The sequence below is a fragment of the Lynx canadensis genome, chromosome E2, assembly GCF_007474595.2.
Source record: "Lynx canadensis isolate LIC74 chromosome E2, mLynCan4.pri.v2, whole genome shotgun sequence".
In the NCBI taxonomy this organism is placed as follows: Eukaryota; Metazoa; Chordata; class Mammalia; order Carnivora; family Felidae; genus Lynx; species Lynx canadensis.
Window position 1 is genome coordinate 23,610,240 of NC_044317.1, and position 15,575 is coordinate 23,625,814.

General features: G+C 38.2%; 1 protein-coding gene across 1 annotated transcript in view; it reads left to right on the top strand.

Moving 5' to 3' along the window:
• The window catches only part of CDH8 (cadherin 8), a 367,090-nt gene that overhangs the window by 121,136 nt on the left and 230,379 nt on the right, over positions 1 to 15,575 (top strand).

Below are 15,575 nucleotides of genomic sequence, written 5' to 3' on the forward strand. Positions count from 1 at the left end.
GCCATCACCATCAGGAAATTTATATTGATGTACCATTGCTATTGAAAGCACAGAACTCAGTCACATGTCTCCAATCATGGCAGTAATGTTCTTTTGTATTAAAAGTATCAAATCCAAGACTGTAGGTACATTACCAGTATGTGTCCTTAGAGTGCTTCAATCTGGAATGGTTCTTAAGTCTTTCCTTTGCTTTTATGACCCTTCTACTTGGACATTATAGAAGAGTTAATCTATAGAATTCCTTAGTTAGGGTTTGTCTGAGGTTTCCTTGAGATTAGATCCAGAATATGCATCTTGGAAAGTGATATCACAAATGATATCTTATTGATTTGTATCACATGGTACAAGATTTTGACATTATTGGTGATAATAACTTTTGATGACTTCATTAAGGCAGTGTCCACCATGTGTCTCCATTGTAAAGTTATTTTATTTTTACTCTTTGTACTTAATAACAACTTTGTGGGCAGATGCTTTGAGCCTAAGTAAATATCTTATTCTTCATCAAATTACTACACCCCCAGTTTTAGCATTCATTGAAGTTTCTTGGCTGAATTATTACCATGACAGCTGCCAAATGGTGGTTGTACTAATTCCCTCATTCCGTCTGCATTGATTACTTGATATTCTTCTTTAAGGAAAAACATTCTTTTCTTCCCATTTATTTGCTTGTGTATTTATGTTAATTTGGACTTCTAGATTTCTGTTTTATTTAGTGAGCTATATACTGTTATTATCATTATTTATTTTAATGCCATGATAATAGTTATGAATCATATTTGTATCAGACTTGGTCATGACATGCTCTTGAAACTTGTTCTGTGTCCTATTGACATGCCTCATCATTCTTTGGGTACAGTCTTATCTCTGGCGAGAGTGTTCTAGGTTTTTTTGTATTTTCCCTACCCTGGCCCTGGAATTTGCCATTTATACAAAGACACTTGGTTCCATTTAAAACAGACTTGTATTTGGCGCCAAATTCAGGGTATTGGTTGTATGCATTGCTACCAGGGTGTTGCTCCTCCCATATCTTCTCAGTGGACAGGGCAGAACGAAGTAACATATGAGAGCATGTGTATACACACACACACACACACACACACACACACACACACACACACTTATCTGTATTGAGTTGAACAGTGTTCCCCTCAAGTTTTGTCTGCCAGGACTTTAGATTTTACCTTTATTTGGAAATAGAGTCTTTACAGATGAAAGTAGTTAAGTCCAGGCCATGAGTTAGATAGAGGCAGAGATTAGAATGCTGCCCTAAGAAATGTCAAGAGCTACTAGTAGCTGGAAGGGGCAAGGGAACATCCTTCAGAAGAAATGTGGGCCAGTCAACACTGACTTTGGACTCCACCACTGTGAGACAATAAATTCCTACTGTTCTCAGCAATCCAATTTGTGATCATTTGTTATGGTAGCCTTCAGAAACTAATGCACAATCGATCTATTGAAAACCATAAGTTTGTCTCTAAACCTCCAGTTCTAATGCAACAACAGAGAGTTCATTATATATTTTTTTCCCTTCTCCAGCTGTAAGAAACTGGAGTTTCCTTATCCTCAATGTATTTATTATTTGGATCACCCTTCACATCCTGTAATAAGGGACTTCCATTTGCTCCTTCTGCCCAACCCCAGATCTCTCACATAAATGTTTGTCTGCTGTCATACTCTCCCTTCATCTTTCTATTCTTATACAGATTAGTATCTTGCCCAGTCACACTTACTGGCTTTTGCACGAAATTGTTCAGATGGCAGGAAAACAGGAATGGAGGCAGAAAACTTATACTACTCTCTACTTTTGTTCTCCTCTATTCCTCAGTTGTTTCTTGTTGTATACTGGACCTATAGCAACATTTTCCAATCTGTATTCAAAATAGGTTTACTAAAAAAATCAAATTCAATTGATAAACACTGAATTTTGGAAAATGCAATGTTTTTTGTACTTCTGAGTCTTTATTATTATGTCATAATTTGATAAATTTGTATTACATGCTCTTTCAGAGATTGAGACATTTATATGATCCCAGAAGCTATTTTTTAAATAAATATTTTGCAGCACTGCATAATTTTATACTATACAAGCTTTACAAACACATGTCCAAAGAGAAGAGATTTTTGATTCTATGCAAGGCCACATATTAGTTTAGCATGTAGCTAAATAGTAAAATTTGCAGTTTCTAAAGAGTGAATTAAAAATTATGACAACTGTAGCTTACATGGATTAACTTGTCATTCTTGTCACTTCCTGGTACTTATTTCAGTCATATGAACAAGATTCCCAAAGTAATAAAGAGTTCATTCCCATATTCTTTTTTATTATTATTAAAGAAACCTTTTTTGTCACATAAGCTTAAAAGATCAAAGAATGTTCATACTAACAAACAGTCTTAAGCTTCACATTCTCCTTTCTTACAATGTAGAGGTTGTAGATTTCTTGTCTGGATTAAAAAAAATGGTACTTTTCTCTATTTTAATGGAAAGATGCAAAATGAAGAAAGGGAAATACATATCTTGATGGATTTGATTATATTTTTTTGTCTTGTTTGATTCAGAGTGATGAGCAAAACTGCAATTCTTTAGGAAAACATGGGTAGGAAATCATGGGGATTGAAATAAATACTCTCAAAAGAAATCCAGCTGCTCTACCTGATATGAATGCCTATAACAGCTGTGGTTCCAAAACTCAAAGATGACGTGAGGATTGTGTAGTTTCTATTTTGCATAAGGAAGCTAACCTTCATTAGGGATACATATTTGAAGTACTGAAAGTATTCTCCTATCAGCAAATCTGTACTTATCATAAGGAAAATTAAAATACCTCCAGAAAAACTTTGTATTATAGGTTGAGGTTTGAGAAACCAAGGTAGTATTCTACCTAGACAATCCAATGATCTGCTGTCTTCCTTGTCTTTTTGCCCTCATATGAGAATTAATATTTTAGGACTCACCATATTTATTGATTCCAGAAGCAAAAGGGCAAGTCTCCTGTAAGTTATTCAAGCCGTGCTTGTGTCCAGAGCTCTGTGAATTAGCATCAACACCCACAGTGTTAGGAGTTTTTCTGTTATGTTGTCATTCCAGGAAATCATGAATTAAAAGGAACCAAAGAGTAAAAGCTTATAGAGTTCAATCTTTGCCCACATTCGCCTGCTAGAGACATGAATCAACTGCATGTCAGGGCAGCTCCAAAACATGCATTTGTGAAATTCTGAAGTCTTGGCTGAAAATGAATGTAGGACACCTTTGTCAATATATTTTTGGTATCAGCATGCTCTTGTCAGAACCTTGCCTCTTGGAGCTGGTGGGAATTCCTTAGAATGTCTATGCATTTATTAATATTATTTCTTTAACTTTGATATTTGTGCATGATGGGCTTAATAATAGTACTTCCTGGATTCACTGGACTTTAAAAATTACCATTTGATTTTTTTAGAACCAAATGCTTTATTCCTTGGTTGTTTTGTGAGGTATGTGTTGTTGTTATTTCCTATTCTGCTTACCAATAACTTCACATAGAGAAAAACAATGAGATTTATATGGCGAGATTCCTATATGTGTAGATAAGCACATAAATTAATAGATAAAAAGTGATAGAGCTGTTAAAAGGGAAAAATAAAGATACACAGATATGTAAAATGTAGACCTATGGATAAAAGAGCTGTGTGTGTGTGTGTGTGTGTGTGTGTGTGTGTATGCGCACGCGCGTACGTACTTGATATACAATTCGATATCCTAAAAAAAGACAAAAAATAGTTATATAGGAGGCTGTAGATGAGAATACATGGATTGGTTCAAATACATCTCCCATTGTAAGGGAACAGGTTTTTATCCCTTGTGCCTGCATTTGAAGAGTTTAAAGTCAGTATAACCATATTTGTTGCCAAGAAGATTTTATTCATTTTCTTTTTGTCAGTGAGCATGACACCAAAGAGTCTTCCCTATATAACCCTGTCACATTTTTCAGATCTCATCATTATCGAACAATTATGAATCTTTGCAAGCCACAGGAGCCATCTGAGTTCAAGAAATATATTCAATGTGGGAGAAGGGGAGAAGGTGTCTGGGGAGGAAGACCACAGAAGTAAAAGTGACATTTTCATCACATTATATCAAGGGTACCTACTATCAGTAGGATTTATTCTTGTTGATGTTAATCTTGATCACTTGGCTGAGGTATTATTTTATTAGATTCCTCTACCATAAAGTTACTCTCTCCCTCCTTTTCCATACTGTACCCTTTGGAAGGAAGTGTCAGTGTGCAGTATATATTTAAAGAGTGGAAGGTTATGCTTTCCTCCCACACCACATAATAGCATTGCTCATGTGATTTCTCATACATATGAGATTTTTCTCTTCTGTATTTTTCCTTTCTTTCTTTCTTTTTCTTTTTTCTCTCCTCTCCTCTCCTCTCCTCTCCTCTCCTCTCCTCTCCTCTCCTCTCCTCTCCTTTCCTTTCCTTTCCTTTCCTTTCCTTTCCTTTCCTTTCCTTTCACCAATATGTGTACTCAAGTGTTATTTATTTTGTACCTTGGCTTATAATCCAATACAACTTTATTTTCTTGCTCAATTTCTTTGTCAGCTTTGGCCACTGGAAGCCATTTTAGTTGTTTCCTGTGTCCTTTTAACATCCATCCATCCATCATTATCATCATCATCATCATCATCATCAGTACTTTGGTTTAGATTTTAGCACTTATTTACTTTCTTACTTTCTTGCACTACATGATGCTCCAGGCTCATCTTGTATAATTATTACTCCAATTCTAGAATAAACTATTTTTCCAAGGAGCCCCAGTTCCTTTTATTGGAGTGTTACAAACCAAGATGAGTATTGGGTGTATTTGTTCCTACTGAGTTGCCTTTGCTTCTAGGCCCTCTCAGCTGATACAGGGAGGACAAATATATGTGGATATCCTAAATTATACACACACACACACACACACACACATATTGTACAAATATATATGGATAGTAGTATATGTACTAATCTACTAATCCATGTATTAGTATATATGTTAGTATGTTAGTGTATTAGTATGTTAATGTGTATATATACACACACAGTATACTTATATACACACATATACAAACACTCACACACTTAGGTCCCCCTTTTTCCCCCATCGCCCTCAGTAATTTCTAAAATACATATGTAATATAGTGGCATTATTTTCTCACAGGTTATATTTTATTTTATCCTGGGTAACTCTATTATCAATTTTTTTAATTTGCATATATTAAGATTTACTCATTGTGCTATAAAGTTTAATAGTTTTGATAAGTATGTTGTGCCATGATTCCATCATTACAGTATCATACAGAATATTTTACTGCTTTAAAAATATCCCTTGAGCTTTATCTATTAAACTTTCTCATATCCTTAACTCCCAGTAAGCACTGATCTGTTTATTGATTCTTTCCTAGAATGTCCTACAAAGAAATAATATAGTATGTAGACCTTTCACTTAGTAGTATGCACTTAAGATTCATTCATCCATGTTTTTGCATGGCTTAATAGTTCATTCCTTTTAACCAATAAGTAGTATTGAGTCATATGGATTACCATAGTTTGTTTATCCATTCACCTATTGAAGGATATTTTTATTGCTTCCAGTATTGTGTGATGATAAATAAAGCTGCTCTAAACATTCGTGTATAAGTTTTTGTTTAGAAATTAGTTTTTTTATGTTTATTATTATTTTTCTTATTTTTGAGAGAGAGAGAGTGAGCGAGCATGAGCAAGGGAGGGGCAGAGAGAGGGAGACACAGAATCTGAAGCAGGCTCCAGGCTCCAGGCTGTCAGCACAGAGCCTGATGCAGGGTTCAAATCCATTAACTGTGAGATCATGACTTGAGCTGAAGTAGGACCCTTAACTGACTGAGCCACCCAGGTGCCCCTAGAAGTTAGTTTTAAATTTAGTTGGATAACGGGATAGAAGGAACATACTTAAAGATCATAAAAAGCCATTTATGAAAAGCCCACAGCTAACATCATCCTCAACGGGGAAAAACTGAGAGCTTTTTCCCTGAGATCAGGAACACGACAAGGATGCCCACTCTCACCGCTGTTGTTTAACATAGTGCTGGAAGTTCTAGCATCAGCAATCAGACAACAAAAGGAAATCAAAGGCATCAAAATTGGCAAAGATGAAGTCAAGCTTTCGCTCTTTGCAGATGACATGATATTATACATGGAAAATCCGATAGACTCCACCAAAAGTCTGCTAGAACTGATACGTGAATTCAGCAAAGTTGCAGGATACAAAATCAATGTACAGAAATCAGTTGCATTCTTATACACTAACAATGAAGCAACAGAAAGACAAATAAAGAAACTGATCCCATTCACAATTGCACCAAGAAGCATAAAATACCTAGGAATAAATCTAACCAAAGATGTAAAGGATCTGTATGCTGAAAACTATAGAAAGCTTATGAAGGTCATTGAAGAAGATTTAAAGAAATGGAAAGACATTCCCTGCTCATGGATTGGAAAAATAAATATTGTCAAAATGTCAATACTACCCAAAGCTATCTACACATTCAATGCAATCCCAATCAAAATTGCACCAGCATTCTTCTCGAAATTAGAACAAGCAATCCTAAAATTCATATGGAACCACAAAAGGCCCCGAATAGCCAAAGGAATTTTGAAGAAGAAGACCAAAGCAGGAGGCATCACAATCCCAGACTTTAGCCTCTACTACAAAGCTGTCATCATCAAGACAGCATGGTATTGGCACAAAAACAGACACACAGACCAATGGAATAGAATAGAAACCCCAGAACTAGACCCACAAACGTATGGCCAACTCATCTTTGACAAAGCAGGAAAGAACATCCAATGGAAAAAAGACAGCCTCTTTAACAAATGGTGCTGGGAGAACTGGACAGCAACATGCAGAAGGTTGAAACTAGACCACTTTCTCACACCATTTACAAAAATAAACTCAAAATGGATAAAGGACCTAAATGTGAGACAGGAAACCATCAGAACCTTAGAGGAGAAAGCAGGAAAAGACCTCTCTGACCTCAGCCGTAGCAATCTCTTACTCGACACATCCCCAAAGGCAAGGGAATTAAAAGCAAAAGTGAATTACTGGGACCTTATGAAGATAAAAAGCTTCTGCACAGCAAAGGAAACAACCAACAAAACTAAAAGGCAACCAACGGAATGGGAAAAGATATTTGCAAATGACATATCGGACAAAGGGCTAGTATCTAAAATCTATAAAGAGCTCACCAAACTCCACACCCGAAAAACAAATAACCCAGTGAAGAAATGGGCAGAAAACATGAATAGACACTTCTCTAAAGAAGACATCCAGATGGCCAACAGGCACATGAAAAGATGTTCAGCGTCGCTCCTCATCAGGGAAATACAAATCAAAACCACACTCAGGTATCACCTCACGCCAGTCAGAGTGGCCCAAATGAACAAATCAGGAGACTATAGATGCTGGAGAGGATGTGGAGAAACGGGAACCCTCTTGCACTGTTGGTGGGAATGCAAATTGGTGCAGCCACTCTGGAAAGCAGTGTGGAGGTTCCTCAGAAAATTAAAAATAGACCTACCCTATGACCCAGCAATAGCACTGCTAGGAATTTATCCAAGGGATATAGGAGTACTGATGCATAGGGGCACTTGTACCCCAATGTTCATAGCAGCACTCTCAACAATAGCCAAATTATGGAAAAAGCCTAAATGTCCATCAACTGATGAATGGATAAAGAAATTGTGGTATATATATGGAATACTACGTGGCAATGAGAAAAAATGAAATATGGCCTTTTGTAGCAACGTGGATGGAACTGGAGAGTGTGATGCTAAGTGAAATAAGCCATACAGAGAAAGACAGATACCATATGGTTTCACTCTTAGGTGGATCCTGAGAAACTTAACAGGAACCCATGGGGGAGGGGACGGAAAAAAAAAAAAAGAGGTTAGAGTGGGAGAGAGCCAAAGCATAAGAGACTGTTAAAAACTGAGAACAAACTGAGGGTTGATGGGGGGTGGGAGGGAGGGGAGGGTGGGTGATGGGTATTGAGGAGGGCACCTTTTGGGATGAGCACTGGGTGTTGTATGGAAACCAATTTGTCAATAAATTTCATATATATATAAAAAAAATACTCAGTTCACTAAACACCATTTCTTACATGCTGCTTATCAGTTTTTGATATAACATCTTTATGTAAAGCATATGTGTATATAAACTGATGATGTTAGCAATCATGACATCAAATCTAAAGCACATACATATGTACAAAGTATGAGGGCCTTTGCCTATGCTATTCTATCTAACATGGAATTTACATCTAACATGTAAAAGTTACAGAACTCATAGAACTCTTTTTATTTTCTCAGTTTTATTTTTAGATATTTTTGATAAAGGAGGATGAGGTCTGTGTTCATGGAGACACAAAAGTGAAAGAACAAAGAAAAAAAAATTTAGTTGGATAAATATCTAGGGGTATGACTGCTTATATTTAATTTTATAAAAAATTTTAATTGGTTCAATGGAAGTACTAACCACAAAGCCCTATCTATAATCTACAAAACACTATAAAGATATCCCTCTTTGATCATCAGGTCATCAAAAACCTAGAATAGAAAGCAATCAGTTAATATAGAGATGGACGTAAGTACTTGAATGAGTTCCAGTCATCACATTACAAACAGGAACTATCTTTAAATACTGTCAGACCTTTGGAAATGCAACCCAAGAGGATTTTTTTAAATTTTTTTAAATGTTTTTTTTTTTTTTGAGAGAGAGAGAGAAAGCATGAGCAGGAGAGGGGCAGAGAGAGAGAGAGAGAGAGAGAGAGAGAGAGAGAGAGAGAAAGCATGAGCAGGAGAGGGGCAGAGAGAGAGAGGGTGACAGAGAATCCGAAGCAGGCTCTGGGCTGTCAGCACAGAGCCCGACGCGGGGCTTGAACTCACAAACTGTGAGATCATGACCTGAGCCGAAGTCGGATGCTCAACTCACTGAGCCACCCAGGCGCCCCCATTTTTTTAATCTTTCCTTTATTCTGGTCAACACGAGTCCTCTTTATTCTATTCTTTGTGTGTTGTTCATAGGCACTGTTCACCAGCTTGCCACTAACAACATTACTCTGCCCATTCCTGCTTTTTGAAAGTTTGTGTGAAAAAAGGGAATGAGTGAAAAAATGAGTGTCTTCTAGTCCATAACCACCTATGGAGAACCTACCTCTTTCAGGCTGTAGTGAACATCCATTGAGTGTCTGCCTAACTCATGCTGTGTTTAATCTCTGCTAACTGTCCATCTCCCTGTTGACAGTATGGATAATTAACAGTCGGTTTATATAAGGTTGCTTCTGTTTTGGAACACAGGTAGACGTTTGATCACATCGAATTTACTTAGTCTCAACCCCAGGAATTTGCCATGAAGACTCAGAAGATTTTGAAATAGTATCTTTCTAAGCAGCTCAACATGTAAATATGTGAACATGTAAATCACTATGTAGACATCATCTTTTCACGGTGTCTATTAGAGAAATCAAAACGGTACACTTGACTGAGAGAGGTAGGGAGATGAACTAAGTAACAAAGAAAAGAAAATGATGAATAAGTAACAAAGAAAAGACTCTGCAAGTTCTTACTGGATTTTTTAGTCTCTGGTTTTCTAGAAACATACTGAGTCTTAGGTAATTCCCATCACTGGCTTCCTATGATACTCCATCCATACATGACAACTCCACAAGGGGAGGGACATATTATGTTTCTTAAAAACAAAAATTTCATAAGAAATATATAATTGTCTTTTGTGTGTTGTCGGTGCCAGTGGAAAGAAATTATTCAGAGGAAGTTTGGTCTATTAGAGAAGGGATATAGAAGCATTTTTCTTCTTGGATATGTTAACCCTGTATAAAGATAATCAATATTTATGCACACTGAAATTATATGAAGTTCTTTTTTCATTATATAAACCTAGAGAATAGACTATCACTCTTGTGTCTTCCTTCTGAAACATCTTGGCTCTTCAGGGCAGGGTGTGGCATTAGGAATATGTCGTGCTTATCTTCATAATATAATATGAGTAAAAGAGGAAGTTTTGTCTTCATCTGCCATCAACTGCTGCTCATTTAAACACAATGAACTGAAATATTACATTCTTGGGAATGTTTAAACTGGAATTGGGGATGGGATATCCCTTCTCCCAGGCTTTTGAAAAGGTCATGTATCTCCTTGACCTGGGAAAGAAAGAGAAAATGAGTGAAGGAATATTCTCTGTTCAGTATGAAAAAAGACCCTTCATGCCAAATGCAATGTCACTCTTCCACCCATTTATATTCATAGATGCTTTTAATGGATGTCAGATAACATGCCATCTTCTGTGCTTTGTTCTTTTAAAAATCACTATTAAAGAAAAGCTGGATGATCAAGACTGAAAACAAAGGACAAAATTCATTCCTGAGTATGTCTTTAGTGTCCTTTTTCTCACCTTGACAAAACCATCTGAATAATGATAATCACCCCAGGACCCTTTTTTTTTTTTTTTGGTATTGTTATTCCTTTGTAATTTTTAGGGCTGCTGATACCATTAGGTAACAATGAAATAACATTAAACCGTCCCCACACATTTATGTATATGTAACAAGTTACAATGTCAAAATTAAACGAAAGGAGAAGTGCCAGGATCTGCCTTAAGACTGGCTCTCGCAGTGTCTTGCAGCTCCAGGAAATGCTGTGTATGTGCACTCTGAGCACGCTTTTTTTAAAAAAATAATTTATTGTCAAATCAGCTTCCATACAACGCCCAGTGCTCATCCCAACAAGTGCCCTCCTCCATGCCCATCACCCGATTTCCCCTCTCCCCAACCTTCATCAACCATCAGTTTGTTCTCTGTATTTAAGAGTCCCTTGTGGTTTGCCTGCCTCCCTCGCTGTAACTTCCCCCCCCCCCCTATGGTCTTCTGTTAAATTTCTCAAGATTCACATGTGAGTGAAAACATATGTATCTGTCTCTCTCTGACTGATTCCACTCAGTATAATACCCTCTGGTTCCATCCATGTTGCTACAAATGGCCAGATTTCATTCTTTCTCATTGCTGAGTAGTATTCCATTGTATATATAAACAGCATCTTCTTTATCCATTCATCAGTTGGTACACATTTAGGCTCTTTCCATAATTTGGCTATTGTTGAAAGTGCTGCTATAAACATTGGGATCCCAGTGCCCCTATGCATCAGCACTCCTGTATCCCTTGGGTAAATTCCTAGCAGTGCTATTGCTGGGTCATAGGGTAGGTCTATTTTTAAGGTCTTGAGGAACCTCCGCACTGTTTTCCAGAGCAACTGCACGAGTTTGCATTCCCACCAACGGTGCAAGAGCAAGTGCAACAGTGCAAGTCCCTCTGAGCACCTGTTAGGGGGACCCAACAGCAAGGAAAGTAAGACCATGTGTTGTGAAGCCAGCATTGTCTCCCTGCTTCATGTAGCACTAAGGGCATTGGTGACTTAGAATTTTCATAAGCACAGAAGGCAATTCTTGTTCTCATTCAGGCTTTTCTGCATGTTTGCCTTCTCTTGTCCCTGGTACATGTTTTTGAATTCTGCATTAAAGTATAATATCCACACAGTAAGTGCATATGTCATAGGAGCACATGCTCACAAACTGAACAGTTTCATGTAATTAGCACCCAAATAGAAAAAAATCAGAATAGTATTTGCCTTGCAAAATTCATTCTTGGGCTTCTTCCTGACACTATTTCCACAAGAGTAACCTGTATCCTCACTTCTAAAAGTATAATGTTTTGCCTGCTTTGTGCTTGACACAATTGGACTCATACACTCCTTTTGGCTTTTGTGTCTCATTTCTTTCTCTCAATGCTCCAGACAAGCTTGAAACCAGTTCAACCAAATTTACAAGACACGTGAATGAATCAGTGAATACGGTGCTTTTTATATTCCTTTATCCTGTTGATTCCTCCCACACTTCTCCTCTTTTCTTTTTGGTTTTCGTGTTAGAAGGTGACTTTACCATTAGATATGTTATTTCGGATGTCCTTTCACCACGTACCCAGCTCAAGGCAGACAGTGGGAACTTCCACATCAAGGCCAGGATTGGTTTGGTAAGTCTGCATCCATGGGACACAGAAGTGGTTTCTAATCTGCCTGAAACAGATTGATTGATTGATTGATTGATTGATTGACAGAGAGAGAGAGTGAGCGAGGATGAGCCTGGGAGAGGGGCAGAAGGAGACAGGAGAGAGAATCTCTAGCAGGCTCTATCCTCTGCTCTGCATGGATCCTATCATGGAGCTCCATCCCATGACCTTGGGATCATGACCTGAACCCAAATCAAGAGTAGGATGCTTGTCTCAGCCACTCGGGTGCTCCAAATCTCACTTTTTTGTAAAAGAAACTTACATATTAGAATTACTTTTACCCCAAAGGGGAAAAACACCCAAACTGCAGTTCTGCCTTTTATTTTTATTTTTGTGAGAGGGAGGGAGGGAGGGAGAGAGAGATAGCGAGCAAGCGAGCAAGTGCATGTGAGCATGAGCAGGGGAGGGGCAGAGAAAGAGGAGAGAGTCCGAAGCAGTCTCCACGCCCAGCACAGGGCTTGATCCCACAAACCGTGAGATCATGATTTGAGCCAAAATCAGGAGTCAGACACTTAACCATATGAGCCACTGAGGAGACTTCTACCTTTCATTTTTTTTTTTTTAAACATTTCACTCCCTGTTTCTCCATTGTCTCTAATGTTATCATCAAACCACCTACATTTTTGGACAGTAAAGTCACAGAGATGAAAACTCAACTCTGTGTGCAGAAAGAAGGACCTAGTGGTTAAGAATTCTTTCTCTAGAGTCTGTAGGCCATGTTGCAAACCCCTAGTAGTTTCCTTAGAGCCCCAAACTGACCTTTAGTCCTTTGAGATTTGCCGCTGGGATTTTTGTCCTATATCAAGTATGACGTTAATTACATGGAACATGTCATGTTAGAGAAAACTATTATAATTTTGTTTACTGATATAAATTATCATTTAAAAAGGAAACTTTAGGGGGTACCTGTGTGGCTCAGTCGGTGAAGTGTCCGACTTCAGCTCAGGTCATGATCTCACAGTTCTTGGGTTCGAGTCCCATATCTGGCTCTGTGCTAACAGCCCAGAGCCTGGAGCCTGCTTCGGATTCTGTGTCTCCCTCTCTCTCTGCTCCTCTCCTGCCCATACTCTTGTTTTTCTCTCTCTAAAAAATAAATACAAATAAAAAGGACACTTTATTTCATCACTAGTATCATTTGCCTTAAATAGATAAATGTCAAATGTAACATTAGATATAATGAAACATATATATAACATTAGGTAGCATCATGTGAGATATATGTAAATATATAAAAGTTATTGACTTTTGTATAGACACTGTTGCCTGGTGAAAGCTTTTATTTGTAGGCCTTCATGTTCCTTGGTATATGAAAGCATATTGGCAAATATCAGCTGTTAAACTCATACAGGCATAAAATTGAGATTATGCCTTTAGTATAAAAGGAGAATGGAATGGGTATATGTCTGTCACTGTGGATTTGAAACTAATTAATGCTGATTCCTTGCATACCTAGAGTACCCTGCTGGAATGCTGCTCCTATTTTGGAGCAACGTGTTATGCAAAGTGCATGTTTACATTTTGGTATATGCCATGCAAGGACACACACAGCCGATGTTCTCTCTTAGCCATACCTACCGCCAAGGGGCACAGAGTTTGGCAGGGAGGGTCACCTGCTACTTACATCTTGCCAAGAGACTGCCTGGAGGACCCAGAGATGCCTGGAGATATCCCTGGGAATTTTGCTCACCCAAGATTTGCATGGCAGGGGATCCATTAAAATTTCATGTTTCCTGTGACTAGAGGAGCTGTGGCCATTTCTTAAGATCTTTGGAACAGATGAGGAATAGGCACACACTATCATCTGCTCAGAAGTCAAGTCCTGTGCATTGGTCAGAGGCTGTGCTAGTAGGATTGTGTGGGCTCTGCTAAACGATCCATTTCTGCAAAATGGAAAACATTTCAGCATCATCTTTCCATCCCTAGGCCTTAGCCATCCAGAGCGTACGAACAATTAACATTGTATTCAGTGAGCAAGCAGGTGGATGAAAAGAAAAGTGTGTGATTGTTTCAAATATTTGGTGGGAGCCTTTACCTCATATCCATCAAGTGAAACACATCTGATCAGAAGATATTTCAAGATGTCATGATAAAAGTGAGTTATTGCTGTGCTATCATCCTCGGTGAAAAAGGCAGTTTTGAAGCTTCCTTATCCCCACGCCTCAGACACAAGAGCCATGTTGGGTTTTGAAGGGACATTCGAACACATTAGACTTGGCATTTGCTTTGAACAGAAAAGACATTCCTGATTAATTTTAAGATTTGCCTGACTCGTTAGATATATCTGTAGCTCTTTAACTTCTTTAGAGCTTCCGATACTATAGAAACCAATTTGAGCAAGGTGGGGAATGCTTAGATATGTAAGATCCAAGGTTAGGCATAGGACTGCGTGGAGAATATAAAAATTTGCTTCCCTGTGTCTGATGTAATGCTTCCTTGAAATATTCAAAGGTAAATGCTTAGGCTTTGAAGCCAGACTGTGTTTGAATTGTGATCTCTTCCTAACTACTGGGTGACCCTAGGAAGGGAATTTACCTCTCTGAATCTGAGATTCTTTGTCTTTAAAATGGGGCTTAAAAAGGAAAATTATGTGAAAGGATAAAATACTCTGGTATGTAATATTCCAAACAATGTCATTTGGCCCAGGCTCTGAGGCATAACTACCTGTTCCAAAGGTCTGCCTCATTGGCTTTCTTTGCATGCTCCTTCTGAATTCTCTGAGCATCAGTGTATATAAATTTGAGTCTTTCTGCATGGTGGTTTTTGTTTAGGATACATTTTCAGAATTAAGCTAGTTAGTTTGTTCAAATAATCAATTATTTTATTACCTTTACTTAAGACTATACCTTTACTCTTTGTTTCTGTGATCCTACCTACTCTATGAAAGATTTTTTTTTTAATTTTTAATTTCTATTTATTTTTGAGAAAGAGAGAGACAAAGCCTGAGTAGGAGAGAGGCAGAGAGAGAAGGAGACACAGAATCTGAAGCAGGCTCCAGGCTCTAAGCTGTCAGCACAGAGCCTGACACAGGACTTGAACTCACGAGCCTTCAAGTCATGAGGTCATGACCTGAGCTGAAGTTGGCCGCTCGACCAACTGAGCCACCCAGGCACCCCAATGAAAGAATTTTTAACATCTCATTTCTTTACTTTGTGCGGAGTTCCTGGCCTATAACTCCCAACTGCCCGCATGACATGTATATGTGAGATTGAGAAGCGTTTTTAACAACTAGCACATCCAAAACTGAATCTCATAGAACCTGTGGGACAGGATCCAAGCAAGGAGAGCCATGGGTCTTCTGCACTTAAGCATCTTGCAAAGCTGCAGTCAACGTGTCAGCCAGGACTGAGATCTCATCTGAGGCTCTACTGGGCAAGAATCCTAATTCCAAAGTCTCATGGTTATTGACAGTGTTCAGATTCTTGAGGGCCTTCAATTCT